Here is a 24,117-nt window from a genome sequence, read left to right on the forward strand (position 1 = left end):
AGGTACTTGGCAGATATTAGTTGCACAGACCTTTTCAAAATTTGTCACATCTGACATAAGCATGACAGTACGAATTGTAGCAGGATGATGGCGATTGCATTGTTGTTACAGTTTTCCTGTCTTTGGCAAAGTAATACTTCTTTTTAGTTTAGAGTTCAGTGGGTGAGAAAAGATTGAGCTATTAGTTCAGAAAGCACAGAGTTATTATCTGATCGTTTCCACTGTAAACTTCAATAACAACTTTTAGAATATCTACCAATTCTATTCCTGCCATATCTTTTTCTAGAACAGTAGAGAGAAAATGATATGATTCATAATATGATTGCATGCTTCTCATGTTTTAATGATAAGAAACACTTTTTAAACTTGTTTTGCAATATCTACTTAGATAACAGTTTTCTTTTTAGATGACAAACAATTTTAAGTTAGAAAAAAACTTAGAGGTTACAGTAAACTTACCTATAGGCTAAATGGTTTTCCTAGGGTTTTACTACGTATTAGTTACAGGGTTATGAAAGGAAACTTAATCTCTTAATTTTAATTTAGTTTCATAATTATTCCACAATCTTCTAATTTATTACCTATAATAATAAAAAAAAAAACTTTGTAGAAATCATCAACAGAAATGAGAAAAAGGGTTAATAATGAGGATTTATAACTTAAAGATAAAAGGTAGAAAAATCACCCTTGGGAGACATTCTTTAAAACATATTTCATAACTTGCTTTAACCACAAAGGATGGTAGAAGGGTAATTATAACAATATTGTAATTTCAAACATTATTATAGAAGGTGTGAAAGTAGGACATTCCCATGTGAAATAAATATTTCCCAAATTGGCAAAGAAAATTCCAAAGAGAAATCACTCTTGTAGAGTGGACAAATAAAGAAGAATTATTATGAAAATGAGCTGTTATCTATATTGCCACCTAATTTCTCATCAGCAGATGTTTATGTGTCTATGCAGTGCTGTGCTAGGTCACTCAGCCATGTGCAACTCTTTGTGACCACATGGACTGTAGTCAGCCAGGCACTTCTGTCCATAGGGGTTTTCCAGGCAAGAATATTGGAATGGGTTGCCATACCCTCCTCCAGGGGATCTTCCCAACGCAAGGATCAAACCCAGGTCTCTCACCTTTCAGATGGATTCTTTACCAGCTGAGCCACCAGGGAAGCCCAAGCTTACTGGAGTGGGTAGTCAATCCCTTCTCCAGGGGATCTTCTTGGCCCAGGAATCAAAACAGGGTCTCCTGCATTTCAGGGGGATTTTTTATCAGCTGAGGATCAGGGAATCCCAATGTGTCTATAGGATCACCTATAAATAGTAAGATTATACATGTTAAAACTTCAAGAAAGAAGTTCATTATTTCATGTCAAAAAATGGGGGAAAAGTCAAAACAGTGGCAGATCATATTCTCTTGGGCTTCAAAGTCACTGTGGACAGTGACTGCAGACATAAAAGATGCTTGCTCCTTAGAAGAAAAACTATGACAAACCTAGACAGTGTATTAAAAAGCAGACATCACTTTGCCAATAAAAGTCCAGATAGTCAAAGCTATGGTTTTTCCAGTAGTCATGTATGGATGTGAGGGTTGGACCAAATAAATGATGCTTTTCAATTGCCATGCTGGAGAAGACTCTTGAGAGTCCCTTGGACTGCAAGGAGATCAAATCAGTCCATTCTAAAGGAAATCAACCCTGAATATTCAATAGAAGGACTGATGCTGAAACAGAAGCTCCGACACTTTGGCCACATAATACAAAGAGCTGACTTATTGGAAAAGACCTTGATGCTGGGAAAGATTGAAGTCAAGAGGAGAAAGGAGGGGCAGAGGAGGAGATAGCTAGATAGCATCACAGACTCAATGGACATGAATTTGAGAAAACTCTGGGAGATAGTGAAGGACATAGAAGCCTGGCATGCTGCACTCCATGGGATCACTAAGAGTTGGACACAACTTAGTGACTGAACAACAATGAACATACATGATTTTAGCGAGTACATATTTCTTGGCAAATATCCATTCTTTGAGGGAATCAGGCTTTCTGAATTCCATAAGGTCTAAGAGAATGTATCAATGACCATCTCAATCTTTCTTAAAGTGACTATCTCAATTATTCTCAAAGTATGTCCTGGGCACATTATTGAGTCAGGGAAGAACATTCCACTGAAGCCAGTGAGCTATGTAGATTTACTCCTAGGATTGGAAGGATGGACGTTCTTCCACCCATATTCCACTTACTCTGTGGTTACAAAGAGGATGCATGTTCTTGGGTAAGCCCCCAAACTCAATGAGGGACTGGGTATCCAATGCTTATGCAGTACCAAGGGTGAAGTGCTCTGTCACCATGGGAACTGGGAGACCAGATCTAAACTAAACTGGAGTTTATGATACACACATAAATTAACTACAATTATGGGAAAGACAATTAATAGGTAACTTAGCACAAATACTTTCTCCTCTCCTCTAAAATTATTTAGTTTTAAAGTCATCTCAAAACATTGAATGCAAAGTCAAGTGGGCCTTAGGAAGCATCACTACGAACAAAGCTAGTGGAGGTGATGGAATTCCAGTTGAGCTATTTCAAATCCTAAAAGATGATGCTGTGAAAGTGTTGCACTGAATATCCCCACAAGTCTACAGCCATTCCACCCTGAACGCGCCCGATCTCATCTGAATATCCCCACAAATTTGGAAAACTCAGCAGTGGCCACAGGACTGGAAAAGGTCAGTTTTCATTCCAATCCCAAAGAAAGGCAATGCCAAAGAATGCTCAAACTACCACACAGTTGCAGTCACCTCACACACTAGTAAAGTAATGCTCAAAATTCTCCAAGCCAGGCTTCAACAGTATGTGAGCTGTGAACTTTCAGATGTTTAAGCTAGATTTAGAAAAGGCAGAGGAACTAGAGATCACATTGTCAACATCCATAGGATCATCAAAAAAGCAAGAGAGTTCCAGAAAAATGTCTACTTCTGCTTTATTGACTATGCCAAAGCCTTTGACTGTGTGGATCAAAACAAACTTTGGAAAATTCTTCAAGAGATGGGAGTACCAGACCACCTGACCTGATTCTTGAGAAATCTGTGTGCAGGTCAGGAAGCAACAATTAGAACTGGACATGGAACAACAGACTGGTTCCAAATTGGGAAAAGAGTAGGTCAAGACTGTATATTGTCCCCCTGGTTATTTAGCTTATATGCAGAGTACATCAGGAGAAACGTTGGACTGGATGAAGCACAAGCTGGAATCAAGATTGCCAGGAGAAACATCAATAACCTCAGATACACAGATGACACCACCCATGTGGCAGAAAGCAAAGAAGAACTAAAGAGCCTCTTGATGAAAGTGAAACAGGAGAGTGGAAAAGTTGACTTAAAACTCAACTTTCAGAAAACTAAGATCATGGTGCATCTGATCCCATCACTTCATGGCAAATAGATGGGGAAACAGTGGAAACAGTGACAGACTTTATTTTCTTGGGCTCCAGAATCCTTGGAAAAGGTCAGTTTTCATTCCAATGGTGACTGCAGCCATGAAATAAAAGATACTTGTTCCTTGGAGGAAAATTTATGACCCACCTACATAGCATATTAAAAAGCGGAGACATTACTTTTCAACAAAGGTCCATCTAGTCAAAGCTATGTTTTGTTTTTGTTCCCCGCCCCCCCCCCCCCCCCAGTAGCCATGTATGAATGTGAGAGTTGGACTACAAAGAAAGCTGAGCGTTGAAGAATTGATGCTTTTGAACGGTGTTGGAGAAGACTCTTGAGAGTCCCTTGGACTCCAAGGAGATCCAACCAGTCCATCCTAAAGGCAATCTGTTCTGAACATTTTTTGGAAGGATTGATGTTGAAGCTGAAACTCCAAACTTTGGCCACCTGATGTGAAGAACTGACTCATTGGAAAAGACCTGATGCAGACAAAGATTGAAGACTGGAGGAGACGGGGATGACAGAGGGTGAGATGGTTGTATGGCATCACCGACTTGACGGACATGAGTTCGAGTAAGCTCCAGGAGCTGGCGATGGACAGGGAAGCCTGGGGTGCTGCAATCCATGGGGTCGCAAAGACTGACACGACTAAGTGATTGAACTGAAGTTAACTGAAAAATTTATGCCACAGGATATATTATGGTGGAAAATGTAGGTGGAATTTTGTTAGAAGTTTTCTGAGAGGAGTTGCCCTTCACTTTTCTCATCATTTGCTATTCCAGGCCAATTCTTAATAGTAGCAGTTAAAGTCTCATATTTTGCAGTGTCAATGAATGTCATTGAAATATGCAATAAAGAAGCAGAATATCCAGGCATTCGCTTAATATCCAAATCAAATAATTAATCCAGAGTTTGTGTTTGGGCGTTTTTCCTCCGGCGATGTTTCCCTATATGAAGTGGTCACGGAAGCCTTCACTCAGATCTGCTGTGATGTGCGCTTAGTCACCCATCATGTCCGACTCTTTGCGACCCCGTGGACTGTAGCCCACCAGGCTCTCTATCCATGGGGATTCTCTAAGAAAGGATACGGGAATGGGTTGCCATACCCTCCTCCAGGAGATCATCCCAAAAAGGGATTGAACCCAGGTTTCCCGCGTTGCAGGTGGATTCTTTAGTGTCTGAGTCCCCCAGGAAGTAGATCTACTAGAAAAATATAAACTCTTATTTCACTGGCTTTTCTGTGTACAGTGTTTCAACATGTGTTCTTGATTTATGGCTTCCGTATGCTGAATTCCATAGTAATCATCCCCAATATATTTTCAGAAGTGGCCCAACCAATTTTACCCAGCATCCTTGACAATGATACATAATCTCCCTAAGCACAAATATATATATATATATATATACATATATATATATATATATATATATTTTAAGAGAAAGTTCCCTAAACAGTCTGAAATCCCAGTATCACTGATTTTTCTATAGTTCATATATATGATATTTAATGGGAACATAATGATTTTTCTCTTCCAAACTGGCTTCCTTAGAATCTTATAGAGAACACTCAATCCCTAAAGAATGCACAGTGAAATGTATTATTTGGCAATGTCTCATATATTAATAGAACCAAATATGTCTTCTTGTATTTAGGAACTTTTGAAAATATTTCCACAAAATTTTCTGCAATATGTTGTAACATTTTTCAAATAACCATGTCTTCAATTCTGTACTTGCAGAGACTGTCTCTATTGGAGAAGTACACTTCTTACAGTAAATTTAGGGTTGGACATATGACTTGCTTACAGAAGTGACATAAGTCATCTCTGAGCAAAAGTTCTAAAAGGCAAGATTATGTTTTGTTTTTTTTTTCCGATTTGATTTCTGTATGAAGACTCCATTAGTACAGTCAAATCTGACCCATAGCAACATTTAACATGAGAAAGAAAATCTTGCCATGGTTATGTTTTAGGAGTCATTTGTTACTGTGCCATAACTAGAGACAGCTAATATAGTCATACTACTTACAAGTCTCATAGGATATTTATTTTTTGTATCTAACACTCATTTTGGAAATCTCTTAGCTATTATTTATTCCAATATTTCCTTTTAGCTTTATGAATACTTGGTTAATTTCCCCAAATTTAATTCTTATGGTAATTAGTGAAAATTTGACTAATCTGCAAAACTGCTCCAATAAGAAAAATTTGGCTATTGATGCTCTCTATTATTCCATTAAGGTCTTTTTGGATATATCTGCTTTGGTTAAAATTAGAATTAGAAAATTTTTCAGTATGTTTCTTCTCATATTCATTATATTATTTAACTTTGTAATTGACATTATCTCAACTAATATATCTAGAAATTTAACATGATTTAAGATTTCCCTATCAATATTTTCTACTCTCTACTCTAGATCATTACAAATGTATTGGAATAAACTTCCTCACTGATACATCAGTTCAGTTCAGTCTCTCAGTCTAGTTCAACTCTTTGTGACCCCATGGACTGCAGCATTCCAGGCTTCCCTGTCCATCACCAACTCCTGGAACTTGCTCAAACTCATGTCCATCAAGTTGGTGATGCCATCCAGTCATCTCATCCTCTGTTATCCCTGTCTCCTCCTGCTTTCAATCTTTCCCTGCATCAGGGTCTTTTCCACTGAGTCAGTTCTTCACATCAGGTGACCAAAATATTAGAGTTTCAGCTTCAGCATCAGTCCTTCCAGTGAATATTCAGGACTGATTTCCTTTAGGATGGACTGGTTTGATCTCCTTGCAGTCCAAGGGACTCTCAAGAGTCTTCTCCAACACCACAGTTCAAAAGCATCAGTTATTCAGTGCTCAGCTTTCTCTATAGTCCAACTCTCACATTGATACATAGGGATAAAGATAACAAAAATGTTCTCAAAAATATCAATCAACTTGAAACTAGAATAGTCAAGATAGTTCACTGGATTCTTTAGTGTTGAGTCACCCGGGAAGTAGATCTACTAGAAAAATATAAACTCTCATTTCACTGGCTTTTCTGTGTACAGTGTTTCAACATGTGTTCATGTTCACTGGAAAACAAATTTATTCTGTTTTACTTTAATAATGCTTAGTTATTATTTTAAAAGTTGATTTTATATGTACTTTTATGATGCTATGAAATTAAAAGTTCTAAACTTTCACTTTCAAATTTTTATTCCCTTTTTTTTTTAAGCAGTTAGTCAGAGTACCTTTTATGTCTCATAGATTGTGCTTGTTCCTGTATTTGTTAAAAATATTCATGAGCAATCTGAAAAATAGTACATGATTTAGTGATTAATTTATGTTTTCATGTTCAGAGGTAACAAAATCTGTGTAAGTATTAAGAGGAAACTGTCATTGATTTTTCCACTAATTTATGTCATTTTATGTGAGTCACCTTAAATTCTGTATATTTCATTTTTCTCCAACTTAAAGAAAAGGTAATATCTTATGCTTTTATTTCACAAGGTTATAAAGAATTGATGCAATGATACATTCCAAAACTGGAAGACTATAAAACAAGTACGAATCATGAAATTAGATTTTTTTCTGGATATTTCTTATAGTAACTTGTAAAATATGCATTATATCTTTTTATTCTTTATGAAGTACTGTTTAAGCAAAAAAAGTATAATGGAGAAAGTGGAAATCAGATTAGAAAAGTGGCTTCTGGTCTTATTTGTATATGTGTGTATATCTATACACAATTACCTTTAACCTATAAAACATTAGTTTTCTAAAAACTGCCTTATAGATGCACAACTCTCATTATCAAATCATGAGCACCAGCATAGCTGTTCATGTCAGCATTAAAATGATTAGGTTCAAATGGGTGTCATATGTGTGGAAAATAAGAGTTTTTCTTCTCTTATCTCTGCCAAAGTTCTCACTAATCTACCCTCATTTTATCTGAGATATGTCCAGATAAAGCCATAAAGGGTAAAATAATAAGTTTACCATCTAGCTGTTAGTCCATACATAATAATTAGAAACAAATGTGATAAATATTTCATTTTGTTGTCTGATTTGTAGCACATCCAGGTACAAGATAAAATATTAAATATTTTAATACAGAGCTGATACATTTTAATTAGTGTAAGTGTATATATACTCACATATGATGAATGCACATTTATGCACATCTGTGTGCATGTTTAAACATTCCTATTACCTATTTCTGCATAATACAAGCAGTTATATATGAATAAATGGTAACTATAAGTTGTAATATTCTTTATTCATAACTATATTAATACTGTGCAAAATCCATTTTTATTAAGCAGTGTGTTTTTCTTCTTGCATGTATATCAATAATTTTTTTTTCTCAAGTCATGATATTTTTCACTCACTTTTAGAAATCAACAATAAGTGGCCTCCCTAATTGCATATCAAAGGTACCTTTAATTCTACAGCACAGTTCTGCATTCGCAATATTGTTTTACATCACTGTCATATCTTGGCAGATTTGAATGACAAGTCTAAAAGATGCCATTTTAAATTTTGTGTAAAGAGAGGAAAAAGCAGGCACTTTTATAAATAGTTTTTTTTCCTTGCCTTCTATAATAAATGGGGTGCATGGATATATTCAGCCTAGCTAAAATCTGTAATTAGAATGAAATGGATGCATCGAGGAGGATTCAGTAAACACCAGAAACTACTAACTGTGGTTGAAAGATTTATGAATACAAAATTAAAACCCACTACAGAGCCACCTTTAAAGTTACGTTTACTGAGTGAAATGTAAACTTGCTGAGTGCTATTGAGAAAGCAAACATTATTTCAAGCTCTAGGCATGAAAGTACAGAACATTAATAACCACTATTTCTAGCTTTAATCCATGCAATTAAAAAGGTCAAAAGTGTTAATGTTGATAAAGGTCTTTTAGAAAGAGAAATAGTAGATGAGACCCTAATTATCAATCATCATCAAGAAATGTCCTGACAGCAATTACCACATCATCGTAAAATAAGTGTCTCAGAGGACTCCCAAGAATATAAGCATATTTTCTTACTCAAACTTGAATTTTACATTATTAAAGACACAGGGATAAAGATGTATATCAAACATCTAACACAGCAATTACATGAAAATTTGCAAAATATGCCTCACAGATTGGGTATGTTTAGTCATAGCTATATTAAATAGTAGTTCATATTATATTCTTGATGTGTCTCCTCTCAAAATGTGCACTCCCCACAGGGCATGGTATTTGCAAAAGCAATCGTGTATTTTATTTGAGTTCATAATTTTTGTAGTCTTTTGGTGATGAAGTGGAAAGAATTCTATTTTAATAAAAAATGACTCAGGATTATTGTAAAGTTTTGTGCTCACAGTGAAGTCCTAATTTAGAAAAGGAAGGTAAACATGAACACTAAAATAAAAATAAATAATAAATAACACTCAGAGATGATAAATGAATCTAAAGAATTTAGAATTGTCTGATATTTTCCAAACTACTCATTAGCAATTTCACAGTTTGAGAGTTAAAATGGGACAAGATATTTAGTATTAAACATAAATACTCATTTATTGATTGATTTACATCCTGAGTCCCTATTAAGTTCCAGTAAAATGTACTGGTCACTTCTTATTTGCTTAATATGGTATACCAGTATTTGTGTAGGTGACAGTAATTTCTTAAGGGCTATATAAAAATGTTAGTTACCCATTTACTAATTCACAATTCATTAGTTATTTATACTAGTCATTGTGATAACTTCCAGTGTTAAAAAAAAAAAAAGGTTGCGATAAATTCCTTGCTGTTAGGTAGCTCTGGCTCTAATGCTACCCATTGCAGCATGATAATTACATGGACAGAATTGTGTTTAAAATGTTATAAGAGCTCAAATGTTACTCTGCCCTATGGGATCCAAAAAGGACTGTAAAGGTGATATCAGTTAAGAAATACAATACCTTATTTGAGTAATATGAGTAACTTCAGCAGAGGTGTGGAAACTGTAAGAAAGAATAAAATTGAAATGTTAGAAATAAAAACAACACAAAACACTAACAGAAATGAAGATGCACTTAATGTAATTATTAATAGACATAACATTGTTGAAGAAAATAATTCAGTGAATTTGAAGGTAGGTCAGTAAAAATTACCCCAAATGCAATGCAAGTAGTAAAAAGGTAAAAACAAGCAAAACAAGAGGCCCGCACTATCCAAGCCTTATGACATGATATGAAAAGTATCTATATTTGTGTAATTGGAAACTTGAAATGAGAAGACAGAAAGAATGAGGAGGAAGAAATATTGAATGGAATAATGTCTAAGAAATTTTCAAACTTAGTGTCAGACTCCAATAATAATTCTTGCTAATATCAGGCATTACCTCACAAGATACAGTAAGAAGTACACTTCACCTCCCTTGTATTCTCCCGTAAATCAATAATCTCACTCTCATGATGAGAAACCATTAGACAAAAGCCAAATTCAAGGGAGATTCTACAAAATGCTGAACTACTAACTCTTCAAAATGGCAACGTTCAGAAAAACAAGATGAAGAAATTCACATATATTGGGACATTATATAACTAAATGGAATATGATGTTCAAGATTGAATCTTTGCAGAGTAAAAGGACATTGTTGAAAAAAGCTGGCAAAATTTGAATAAAACCTACAACTTAGCTAATAGCATTGTACAACTGTTAATTTCTTGATGTAATAAATATATGATGTTTATGAAAAATAATAAGGGGAGTTGAATGAAGGATGCAATAGATCTTTCTGTACTATCTTTGCAACATTTTTGTTAATCTAAAATAGTTCCAAAATAAGTTTAAAAGGTATTAAGTAATAAATTTGGATACAAAATATAAAATAAAAGTTCAAAATATATAATTCTGAAAGCTTTCTATATTCTACAAACAAATAATTTATTTTCATATTTTGCTCCTCTAATGGCTGACATTTATAAAATACAAAAATTCATTTCAAATTGAAAACACTCCTTATTATCTGTTTGAAATCAATATTCATAATAAAATTTAAGACAGTGCAAAATCAAAAGCTATTGTCATTATTCGAAAACAATAACATCTAAAAGGAGTTAGTTGCATTCTAAAGAAGTAGACGTTTGCAAGGATTGTCACAAAACCAAAAGCTGTAAATGTAAATGGTCAGAGTTGGAAATTAATATTTTGATTATATTAGATATACTATTTCTTATTTATATTAAATAAATATTTTTATTACATTGCCAAATCTTCCTGATTAGACAAATATCATTACATGTAAACATAACCTTAAGGAATATCACAAAAATATGTCCAGGTAATGAAAAGATTCTTTAAGTAGAAAGATAATCATTATAAAACTTGTTGACTAAGATGCTTTGTCTAAGCTACTTAATGGGCACACAGTTCCAAGTAAATATGCATATGATGCAAATCACTATGTTAATTGTTACTGTTATCTAATCGAATAGCAAAGAGATTTTTAACATTAAAAGAATATCCAGTTTTAGTGCATTCTAGTCATCTTTGCATTTGTCTCGGTGCATATTTAATACTCCCAAATAATTGTTTATGCACTAGATTTTACCATTTATACACCTCTCATATTAGTATCTCTGTTTTCTATTTTCTGCCAAATCTTATTGAGAACAAAATACAGTTTTCTTAAACAAAGTTCAGCAGTATATATGTGAACCAGTGTGTAGAATAGTTGTAGAAATGCATCTTTATAGAGATAACATTAAGAGGTATGTTTCTCCAAACCTTCCTCACATTCACTGCTTCATATTTATCTTGCTAATTTTGATTAAAAAAAGGATGATTGCAATATACCAATAAATAAGTACCATGAAACTTATCAAGTAGGAATATCCTATTTGTACTTCACAACAAAGCTGTTGGGATATCTTCTCTGCCATCAAAATTTGAGAGAATGTAATTCTGTCACCTGCTTTTTCCCTCTATCCAGTTCTATAAGATTTTTATTAACTCTTATCTTTTCTATTAAAGCCTCAATAACTCCTTAACCTTTCTCTGGGATTATAGATCCCATTGTTTCTGCTATTCTTATTGTAGAAACTTGCAGTATTTCTTATATTGATACTTTGTGTTTTATTTTTTGCTGTTGTTAATTTAGTTATCATGTGATCTTATATCTTGTTCACTTTGCTATTAACATTATAATAGTTCAAAATGTATTTATGTGGTAAAATAAAAATATGACACAAGCACAAATAACTTCTATAGAATACATAACCCACATGGTACAATGATATCAATTAGAATGTAATGCATGTGTGCACATATGTCATGTGTGAAAAATGTAATCAGTAAATAAAAGAAAAATATTTGCATATTACTGTAAGACCAACAAACCATTTTAGCAATAAAACTAGCATTATTTAGAGTTTATTATCAAAGAAATAGTATTAGACATCCTATTTCTAAATTGAAAAGAGCTTCATGTAGTTACTGGCATTCTTAAAATAAGAAAATAGCTGAAAAAACTGAACACTGAAAAAAAAAATATGCCAATCACAGTGCCGGAGTGACAAGTGAAAAAATCCAAAACTGAACATTAATAACTTTCTTTGAATTCATCAGAGAATGTTGCTTTCATAAAAGATGTCATTCTTCAATCTAGAGAGACAAATTAATCCAGAGTTACAGCCATTATTTGTTTACCTTGGGTAGAAGTCCCCAGGGCCATAAGCAAACAGGAATCTGTAAATGGCAATTTGGATGAATTGTTGGAGGCTAAGTGCAGAGTGGCTTGGGAGTGAAAAAAATTTCAGATGACTGTTTGCAGGGGGAACCACAATTTCATAGATTTGGCCTCTAAGAACCCAACTGTCTTCTCATGATTGAACACCAAGAAAGATGTCCTCATGAGTATGACAGGGTAAGGGGAAAAGTAAATGTTTTGAAATATGTCTAAAATGTTCTTCACAACAAAAATCTATACTCCAGGGGGAAAAGACTTCTATCAGCTGAGAGAAGGGAATCTCTGCAAGTCCAGAGCGCTCTGGTTCTATCTCACTTCAAGAGGAAAAAGAGGTAAGAAACATCTGTGAATGTTGCAGCTCAAGAACAGGTGTCCACAGAATGACTGAGATTTCATTTAGGAATTATCAGACAGGGAGTTTAGAACAACTATCATTTATATAGTAAAGACAAAAGTAGACAAAAAGTAGATAACATGTAGGAACAGATGGGTAAGACGAGAAGAGATATCTGGAAACTCTAAAAAGAATTAAAAGAAGATGCTAGACATGAAACAAAAAGCTGAAACAAACTAAAAACATATTTGATGGGCACTTCAGTAGATAGAACATGACCAAGAAAATAATCAGTGAGCTTGAAGATTGGTCAATAGAAACTTCTTTAATTGTAATGCAAAGATAAAAGATATAATAAAAAGACCAGTATGGGCAAATGATGAGAGTAGATATTGCTACCAAATGGATACAAAAATGGTGAATAAGTACATGAAGAGATGCTCAGTAACATCAGTCATTAGGGAGGTACAAATCAAAACCACAATAACATATCACTTCACAACCCACTAGGATAGCTAGAACGAAAAAAAAAGAAAATAAGTGTTGGTGAAGATGTGAAAAAATTGCAACTTTCAAAAACTGCTGATGGAAAGTAAAATATAGTTGTTTTAGAAAGCAATTTTGCAGTTTCTCAAAAAGTTAAACATAGAGTTACCATATGAACCAACAATTCTACTCCTAGATATGTATATACAAGATACTGAAAACATATGTCCATACAAAAACTTTTATATAAATATTTGCAACAACGTTATGCACTGGGACAAAACCCCAAATGTCCATCAATTGATGAATGGATAAATAAAATATGAAATATACACATGATAGAATTTATTTGGCATTAAAAGGAATAAAATACTAGTACAAGCTACAACCTGGATATAACTTTGAAAATATTATACTAAATAAAAGAAACCAGACACCAAAGGCAAAAAGAAAGACCAGAACATCCAAGAATTATGAGACAATTTCAACAGGTCCATTAGTACATATATTTATAGTACTAGAAGGATAAGAAAGAAGGAATAGAGCAGAAGAAATATTTGAAGTACTAATAGCTAAGAATTTTTCCAAAATTAATGACAGATACTGAACTTCAGACTCAGGATTTTCAGGAAACACCAAGCAGAATGAATGACCTAAAATAAAATCCACAACTATGTATATCATATTCAATATACCTTAGACCAAGACCAAGAAGAAATCTGGAGAGAATCCATAGTAATATAACAAAGGCATAGAGATCCTGAGACTTCACTTGTGGTCCAGTAGTTAAAAATACTCCTGCCAATGCAGGGGACATGGGTTCATTCCCTGGTCTGGGAAGATCTCACATGCCACAGAGCAACTAAGTCCATGCACCATAACTACTGAACTTACACTCTAGAACCTTCAAGCTGCAACTACTGAGCCTGTGTACTTCAGCTCTGGAGCACATGTGCCTAGAGACCGTGCTCTGCAACAAGAGAAGCCAGCACACCAAATGAAGAGCTGCCCCCACTCGCCGCAATAAGAGAAAGCCCACACGCAGCAATGAAGACTCACCACAGTCAAAAATCACTTAATTACAAAGTCTTTCAAACAATTCAAATATAAGCAACTCATACAAAAAAAAAAATCACTTAATTAAATAAATAAAGGCATAGAGGTCTTAAGCAAAGTGAATGATGTGGAAACAAAACAAAATTGATATTTGTATTGGCAATATTTTTTTTCTGATATGACACCAAAAATACCACCTTAAATTTACACAACTGTGTATATCAATTATATGCCAATATGGCTCAGACAGTAAAGAATCTGCTTGCAATACAGCAGACTGAGATTCAGTCCCTGGGTCAGGAAGATTCCCTAGAGAAGGGAATGGCTACCCACTTCAGTATTCTTGTCTGGAGAATTCCATGGACAGAGGAGCCTGTTGGGCTATAGTCCATGGGTTCACAAAGAGTTGGACACGACTGAATAACTATCACCAACAAGGCTGAAGAAACTTTAAAAATAAATCTGTGGCAAACCTGAAAAAGTAAAGGAAAAAAAAAAAAAAGCCAAAAAAAGTATCAAAGTAAACCTGAAATAGAGAGATAATTGGGCTTCCTCAACTATAGACCAAGAAACTGATCAGTTTGGAATTTTACCCTCTCTGATATCAGGAAGCAAAAGATCAGAGTAACACCCCTACTGTCAAAGTAGTCCTTGTTGCTATTAATTCCAGGAACATGGTGGAAGACTTGACCTACCTTCCAGTATCTTCACTGACAATAAGAACAGTGAAAAACTGTGGGGGTCATGCAATAGGTCATGCATATAAAGTAAAGCTCTAACAGTGTATTCTGTATTATCTAGCCTCTATACATCACAGGCTTGCTAAGCTTTATACGTAATAAGAGGAAATGTGGGACTGTATTTGGCTGTCTATTTTGAATTCAAAATCAGATAAATGTATATGTCCTTTCTTTTTTTAAGATTTTTTTTCTTTTTTTAATTATTTAATTAGTTTCTTTATTTTGGCTGCACTCAGGCTTTCTCTGGTTTCAGCAAATGGGGGCTACTCTTCATTGCAGTACATGGGTTTTCTTGTTGCGGTGCATGGGATCTAGGTGCCAGAGCTTCAGTAATTGTGGCTCATGGGCTTTAGAGCATGAGCTCAGTAGCTGCAGCACAAGGGCTTAGTTGCTTCACAGCATGAGGGAGACCAAACTCAAGTCCCCGGAATTGGTAGAAGATTCCTAACCCCTAGAGCAACAGGGAAGCCCAATGTATATGTACTTTAAAAGCACTTGTATCGTGAGTATATTACTTAATTGACTTCACCAAGAATGGTGTTAAAAAGTAGAAACATCACTTTGCTGACAAAAGTCCATGTAGTCAAAGCTACAGTTTTTCTAATAATCATGTACAGATGTAAGAGTTGCACCATAAAGAAGGCTGAGCACTGAAGAAATGATGCTTTCAAAGTGTGGTGCTGGAGAAGGCTCTTGAGAGTCCCTTGGAGATCAAACCAGTCATTCCTAAAGGAAATCAACCCTGAATATTCATTGAAAGGACTGAATCTGAAGCTCTAATATCTTAGGCCACCTAATACAAACAGCGGACTCATTGGAAAAGACACTGATGCTGGAAAATTTTGAGGGCAAGAGAAGGCAGCAACAGAGGATAAGGTGGTTGGATGGCATCACTGACTCCATGGACATGAATTTGAGCAAATTCCTGGAGATAATGAAGCACAGGGAAGTCCGGCATGTGACAGTCCTTGGGGTCACAAAGAGTCAGACACGACATAGTGATTGAACAAAAAGAGTGGTATTAAACCCTATAGCTACAAATTTCTAGCATCATTCTGCAATATAGTTCAGAATTATTTTATTAAATGACAGAATTGGGCTCATAAACTTGGATCCATGTCTTTTTTTCAGATAATATGTTTTGAATTTTGCATACAAATTTCTTCATGGGCACATAGTTCCAGTACATAGTTCTCATCTATGACATATTCATCTTGAGCAATCTTCACTGACGGGTCAAGTAGTAGTTTAATATTCTGTGTAATTCTTCTGTGCTATCCTGGAGGGAAATGAAATGGGCTAGATCATCAATTTGTATTTTTTTCTGGAAAATATATGTGTAATTACAGCCTCTACTCAATTCCAATTCCATTAGTATTTAAACTCAGTAAGCAGCTATGATGACTACAATATTTTTTCACACTAACTTAAAAATTCCAGATATGACTTATTAAATACATATTGAAGAGTATAACTGAATGACCTAATCTGTAAAGAAAGAGTTATGTTAATGAGAACCTTGAGGAGAAAGTAGTAGAGCATCTTCTAATGAAATAATAGTAGTAGATTTTAAACAAAATAATATCAAACTTTTCAAAAAATGTATGCATGTGTGTTTGATGTGAGTGCATATCTATACCAATGTAATTATCATTATAGATGCATTGACCTTAATTCATGTTAATATTCCTGAGTTTAATTTATATTAACAAATTAATATTCATGAGTATTAGAGAGATGAAATAGATTAGTGGTTGCTAGAGTATATGGGGAGGGAAAGAGGAGGACTGGATGTTCTTTGAAATGATGAAGAAAGCCTTGAAACTAGAGAGGTAGTGATTGCACAACATAGTGAATATACTAAATGCTACCTCGTTAAGACATTTATTTATGGTCACTGAAATTTAAATGTCATAAAATATGTGTAAAATACTTCAGTTTTCTATTTTTTCAAACATTTAAAACATAACATTTATTTTTAGTTTGAAGTCCGAAAAAAAAAAAGGCTGTGGGCTGAATTTGGCTTGTAGAGTCTATTTTGCTGACCTGTGGTCTAGAGACAAAACATTTCTACTTTCTGGAAATTAGCTTTTGTCCTCAAGCAAGTCACCAACTCTTATGCTTTCTCTACTTATGGAAATTTATCATGTTAAGGAAAAGAAGCAGATCAGTCTAATTTCCACTGAGCAAATCAGTGAGTAAGATTCTGCTCCTGTTATTGAAGCTGCAAATAGCTGCTTTAAAATAAGGAAAATAATATGTTTACAAATATTGACTTTAAATAATTTAGTATTTTCTTAATTACATATTGAAACTATGGAGGGAACCCATGTATACCTTTGGCTGATTCATGTTTATTTTTGGCAAAACCATCACAATATTGTAAAGTAATGATCCTCCAATTAAAATAAATTAATTGATTTAAAAAAGTTTTTGTAAACTCATTCCTACTAATGTAATTTAATATTTTTCTACAATTAAAATGTTTTCTGCATTGGAATGTATTGGCAAAGTAAAAAAATACAAACCATTCAAAACTAGCCATCTTTCATAATGTGTTCCAAATAATTACTGTTTTATACTTTATTTACATATTGAAATTATTATATATAAATATTTTATTGGTATATACGTGTAATATTTACTACTTCGCAACTTAGAGTTTATCTGGATTTCTCTCTGTACTGCCCCCTGATAAACATTTCACAGGGGATAATTACACAGGTGGGTGGATGATTATTTGCATTAACATATGTCTCCCACACTTGACAGTTTGATCTATGCACACAGGATTCATAATTGTATAGTATAGTGCTTGCCACGTACTAGAGAAATGTATCTCTTAAGTCTTCATTTTCTGCTATTATATGTTTATATAAGCTTCTATTGATGTACAGTTAGATTGTATGTATCATCTTTACTGAAATAAAGCTGGCTCATTCCCACATCTTTTATCACAAACAACAGCACAACAAGTACCAAGGTACAAATATAATTGCCTTTTAGCAGTGGATTTACTAGGTCAAAGGGTAAGCCTGTTTTAATAATCCCACTAATAGACTTCTTGTTGGTAATGTTTTTTGACAATAATACATGTATAATTTTTTGATATCTCCCAATACACAATTTTCATCATGTGCCTTCTCTTTGGAGCTTTAATATTGAAGGGGCAGTATAATAAACCATTGGATACCATGCTTTATAATTTGAGAGATTATGCAAATTTCCATAGAAGCACTCAGATTAAAGTACTAAATCAAAACAGAATATTATTTGAATATAAACGTGCCCTCATAATGCAGCATTGTTTCTGTAAAAAGAAGCTTGAAATTCAATTACAGGAGAGAATATTTAACAGGTTTCTGGCAAAGGCCTTTTACAGATGGTTCTTTGTGAAAACACCTAGCTTGTTTGAGGTTGAAATGTTTCCTTACCAGAGTTAAACAAAGTCACAAGGTAACAATGAGATATGAGCCACAGCTAGAGATTCTAGATTCAAAGCCAGGTGGTGATTTTGCCTGATTGAAAATACAACCAAAATGCCCATGTCAATTCAAAAGCAGCTAAGCAAGAAAAGTAATTCAAGTTGATGACGAGCTATATGAGAAACTGACATTGTCTCCACCTACTGGCTTTCCACAGAGAGTTCTGAAAGAAGTATTCTGCGTTTACGGGTTTCCAATTTGTCCTCGGAAGCTTCAGAGAAGTCCCTCTTTACATTTATAATATATATACTTTTTTTTTTAATTTCAAGATTCAATCAGAAATGTATCATTAATTATAACAATAGATATTTAAAAGCTAAGTGACACTTGACTGTATTACATATCATGTCAAAATTGTACCTTATTAAAATTAAAAAACAAATTTCCAAATGAAACAAGTAGCAAGTAAAAACATTTGCAAAAGTTGTAATATTCTGATTGTGAAGTGGAAAAGTATGTTTCAATTGGTTTGAACCTAAATGAAAGTGCTCAGAAATAATACAGATACAAGAAGTTACATATAAAACTGAACTTCAAGGGCACTTTGTATAACAAGTTATTTCTACTTAATAAAGCTTACCTAGATACAGTCCATTCTTTATTATATTCTGTAATGGAGCATTCATAATTTGCTAAAGCTGTTAACACACCCATCTTGGATTAAAATGTAGGCACAATAACTCAAAAAGCTGACTGGATTGTGTACTGATTATGAATCTGTTATTAACAACCAAGAGTACTTAAGTTTATCATAACTCAATGTACATTTCTTAACCTGTAAGTATAATATTTCATAGATTTGAGATTCATGTTAAAAACAAAGCCTAGTAGTGTCTTTATAGATGTTAAATATGTTTAAACTCCTTCTAAAAGATTTTTAAAATAATAAAAACAACAAAGGCTATGAAAATATAGTTTTAATTATTTTTTTCACTGATTATAAGGTTATCTTCTAGGACATATCTGGTGTTTCTGAAGTGTGGACATTTATGTGGGCATATATTTTAAATTAGAAATTATTAATGCATTAATGTAAGATCTGAAAATTTTGACAGAGATATCACATTTTATAAGAAACCTTTAAATTATTTTCAAGACCAGGTTATGTTAATAATTAGTATTAATGATGTTTTATTTTTTTCATAGTACTTTTTGATTCTAAAAGTACTACTTTACTAATTGTTTTGAAGTTTCAGAAAATCATAAGAGAAAAACAAACAAGAATAATCTTACCATTCAAAGGTAATCACTGATATCATTGTTTATAAAAACTGACATACTTGGTGTGTCTCTTATTTCTTTAATAATAACAATTAAATAACATATTCAACTCTTCAATCTAGATTATTAATTTGATACAATATTATATTACCAATAATTACAGAATAACTCTGTGTGTTAATAAAGATTCTTTTCTTTGAATGTAACAGCCAGTCACCTGAAAGATGTGAAGGGAAAGAAGAGGAACTTATTCATTCAACCTTATCCTAAAAATTTCAGTGTGCATAACTGTTTCTCAGGAATAATAAGATAAAACCTTGATGCATGACTGTTTTCCAGGATTTTCTTCCCAAGTCTTCTCTGTTATACTCTGCATTCCATTTGTACTTTTTACTGTACTTCATGTGTAAAGAGGTTACTATCCTCATAGCAGTTTCACAGCCTTCCATCTTCCATCAGGTAAGTGTGATTTCAGCAGAAGATCTCTCCTGGAAAGTCTGTGCTGCTTCCACCTTCCACATGATGGTGGTGTGATCCATCTAAGAATCATTATCTGTTATCTTCAGCCAGCATTACCTTTGTCTACAACTGAAAAAGTCTCCTAACTTAATACTCTTTTCTATTCTACCCCCTCCACCAGCATAAATTCCTTATCACATACCAGTGTTGACTTTCTGAAATAAAAATCAGATAACATTCCTCCTCTTAAAATGTTCCAATGGTTTTCCATTGAAATAAGAATAAATCTGGGGCTTCCCTGGTGACTCAATGCAAAGAATCTGCCTGTTAATACAGGAGACATGGATTCAATCTCACATGCCCCAGAACAGCTAAGCCTGTGTCCTACTGAGCCCACCCACCCTAGAGCCAGTGCTCCAGAACAAGAGAAGACATAGACAGCAGTCCCCACTCAGCACAGCTAGAGAAAATCTTCACAGCATCCAAGACTCAGCACAGCCACAAATAAATAAATAAATAAAATTATTTTAAAAAAGTCTGAATACTCTACCATCATTCACATGGTCATAAATGATCTGCTTCTGATTCCATTGCTGACCTGCTTTCCTCCATACCAGACCTCATCATCTCTCACATTATTTCAGTTAAATAATCTTCTGTCCATCCTTCAAATACTTTAAACTCATTTTCAAGATTATGGATTCTTAAATCATGATTAGTGTACCCTTGGTGTCATCAAGACACTTTGAAGAGCTCTACAAGGTCAAATGTATTTTTATCATAATACTAATGGCTTTACATGCCTGGTAAGTTCTATTCTCTCACAACTGTGAGAATTTTCCACAGTGGTATTTTCAAAAGTCTATATAAACTATTATATCCCACAGGTTAAAGGTAAAGGCAAATATAAGAACCTAGACACCTTTGTTAAGGCAGATATTAGAGAATTGTGGAAAAATGCACTGCATTGACATTCTTCTCTACGCTTATTATGTTTTGGAAAATATAATTCAAACATTATATATGCTATTAACATGTATGTTTATGGTTGACTTTAAATAAATCATTCACTATATTTTAAATTCTTATGTTTCCAATATGGCAAAAAGTGATAGACACAAAGAAAAAATTAAAAAAAAGTTTTTTGATCACTTAATGATTTCTAAGAGTGAAAAGAGATCATACCCAAAAAACTTAAGACACCACTGCATTGGACATTTGAGTCTGCTTTACCAGCTTATTCTTTCCCAAAATATTCACATGGCTCTTCCATCATGCCCTTTCCAACGCTTATTTATCAACATTCATATCGTTATTCAGATGTCAAATCCTTGGAGAAGCCCCTCCAGAAGAAGAGTGAACAAGAAGCTCACAATTAATCTAAAATGGAGCATATTTTAAAATCAGATATTAGAATCAAAGATAACACCTCATATCAAATGTACAAGAAATCAAATGCCATGAGCAAATCAAAGAGAGTCATGAGACTTTGATGGTCACCCTCAGACCTCACTTCCTCTAATCCAGAGTAATGAGCTCTCTTCATGAAGTACATGTATTACTTCTCACAAGGAGCACCTTGTCAATATCATCACTTTATACACCAAAGCATTTTAGAGCTAATGTAACATTATCTAGGTATCTGTGCTGGAAAAATTTATAGATTCTAAGCTTATCATGAGCAATCCAATCCAAGGATTTCCTGCTAAAATTATTCCAAGTGAGTATTCTCTTCACAGCCAAAGATGGAGAAGCTCTATACAGTCAGCAAAAACAAGACAGGGAGCTGACTGTGGCTTAGAACATGAATTCCTTATTGCCAAATTCAGACCTAAATTGAAGAAAGTTGGGAAAACCACCAGACCATTCAGGTATAACCTAAATCCAATCCGTTATGATAGGATGTGACAAATAGATTCAAGGGATTAGATTTGATAGAGTGACTGTAGAACTACAAATGTAGGTCCCTGACACTGTACAGGGGGCAGTGATCAAGAACATTCCCATGAACAAAGGCAAAATGGTTGTCTGAGAAGGCATAACAAAGAGCTGAGAAAAGAAGAGAAGCGAAAAGCAAAGGAGAAGAGGAAAGATATACCCATATGAATGCAGAGTTTCAGAGATAGCAAGGAGCGATGAAAAAGCCTTCCTCAGAGATCAGTGCAAAGAAACAGAGGAAAACAACAGAATGGGAAAGACTAGAGATCTCTTCAAGAAAATTAGAGATACCAAGGGAATATTTCATGCAACGATGGGCACAATAAAGGACAGAAAGATATGGACCTAACAGAAGCAAAGATATTAAGAAGAGGTGGCAAGAATACACAGAACTATACAAAAAAGATCTTCATGACCCAGATAACCACAATGGTGTGATCACTCAACTAGAGCCAGACATCCTGGAATGTAAAGTCAAGTGGGCCTTAGGAAACATCATTATGAACAAACCTAACGGAGGTGATGGAATTCCAGTTGAATTATTTCAAATCCTGAAAATAGATGCTGTGAAAGTGCTGCACTCAATATGCCAGGAAATTTGGAAAACTCAGCAGTGGCCACAGGATGGAAAAAGGTCAGTTTTCATTCCAATCCCAAAGAAGAGCAATGCCAAAGAGTGATCAAACTACTGTACAATTGCACTCATCTCATACGATAGCAAAGTAATGTTCACAATTCTCCAAGCCAGGCTTCAAAACTATGTGAACCGTGAATTTTCAGATGTTCAAGCTGGTTTAAGAAAAGGTAGAGGCACCAGAGACCAGTTGCCAACATCCACTGGATCATCGAAAAAGCAAGAATTCCAGAAAAACATTTACTTCTGCTTTATTGACTATGCTAAAGCCTTTGATCATGTGGATCACAACAAACTGGAAAATTCTTAAAGAGATGGGAATACCAAATGACCTTACCTGCCTCTTGAGAAAACTGTATGCAGGTAAAGAAGCAACAGTTAGAACTGGGCATGGAACAACAGACTGGTTCCAAATTGGGAAACGAGTACGTCAGGTCTTCATGTTGTCACATTGTTTATTTAACTTATATGCAGAGTTAAAAAAAAATATATATATATATATATATATATAAATGTGTCTTTAGACCATATATATATATATATACATATATATATATCTCTTACATTTTTAGGCATGTGACGAAACTGTCATTAGAAAGGTTACAACTCTACATCCTTGTCAGTAGCATGTAAAATTGTCTGCTAAGTCACACACTCAAATATAACTTGTAATGATATTAATATTACAAGCCAAAATAAAGTTTTTAAAATGTGTATTTTTTTGATTACTAGTGAAAATAAAATGTATTCCATATTATTAAAGTAATTTATGATTTTTATAAATTGTTGATTTCCTTTCTGCTTTCTCTCTATATTATCTAGGCAGTTTTCCACAGTTTTATGTATATACTTATTCAAGTTTTCACTTGGCTAAGATAAGAAGAAAACATGAGACTATTCTGTACATGTCTGTTAACTTCTGATTTCTGGGTATAATTACCATGACTATAGGAATGATTGAATAGAAATTACACCATGAAATACAGTTTATTGTTGATATGCATTGTTATTACAGAGTTAAATATTATATAATTTTAATATAATGTTATAATTCAGCTCTGGATTCTCCAGTTATAATTTTATAAAAATATAGCTACTTAACATAGAATATTGTATATTTCATTGTACTATTGAAAATGTTACTTTCTGCAAACTTTTAGAAATGATTTCCCTTCTGTTTTATTTTAACACTTCAAGCAAAAGTCATAAATCAAACATCTTCAGAGATAGACAGGTTGTTTTAGTGTCCAAAAAAAAATTAATAATAATAAAGTGTGGTGCCAGTGGTGGCCAACTAAAGAATGCAAGTTCAACAAAAGCCAGCTTCACTTTGTATAATTAATTTTGGTCAAATAAAACATGTTTACTGGCTTAATACAGAATCAGTTCTCACAGTTCTCAGACTTTAGAGAGTGAGAATTCTGTTTAGTGAAAAGCACCATTCCTTATAAATTGCATAGAATAAGTGTATCTTTATTTAAACATACACACTTGTGTTTATGTGTAGTGTTTCTACACACTGAAATATCTTCCCTATCAGATTAAGTCAGACATGTAGATATTTTTTGTTTCAGTATTCAATACCTGCTAAAAACTATGAAAGTGGCAATAACAATACAAACCAAAAACATCT

The sequence above is a fragment of the Dama dama genome, chromosome 6 (assembly GCF_033118175.1).
Source record: "Dama dama isolate Ldn47 chromosome 6, ASM3311817v1, whole genome shotgun sequence".
Classification (NCBI taxonomy): Eukaryota; Metazoa; Chordata; class Mammalia; order Artiodactyla; family Cervidae; genus Dama; species Dama dama.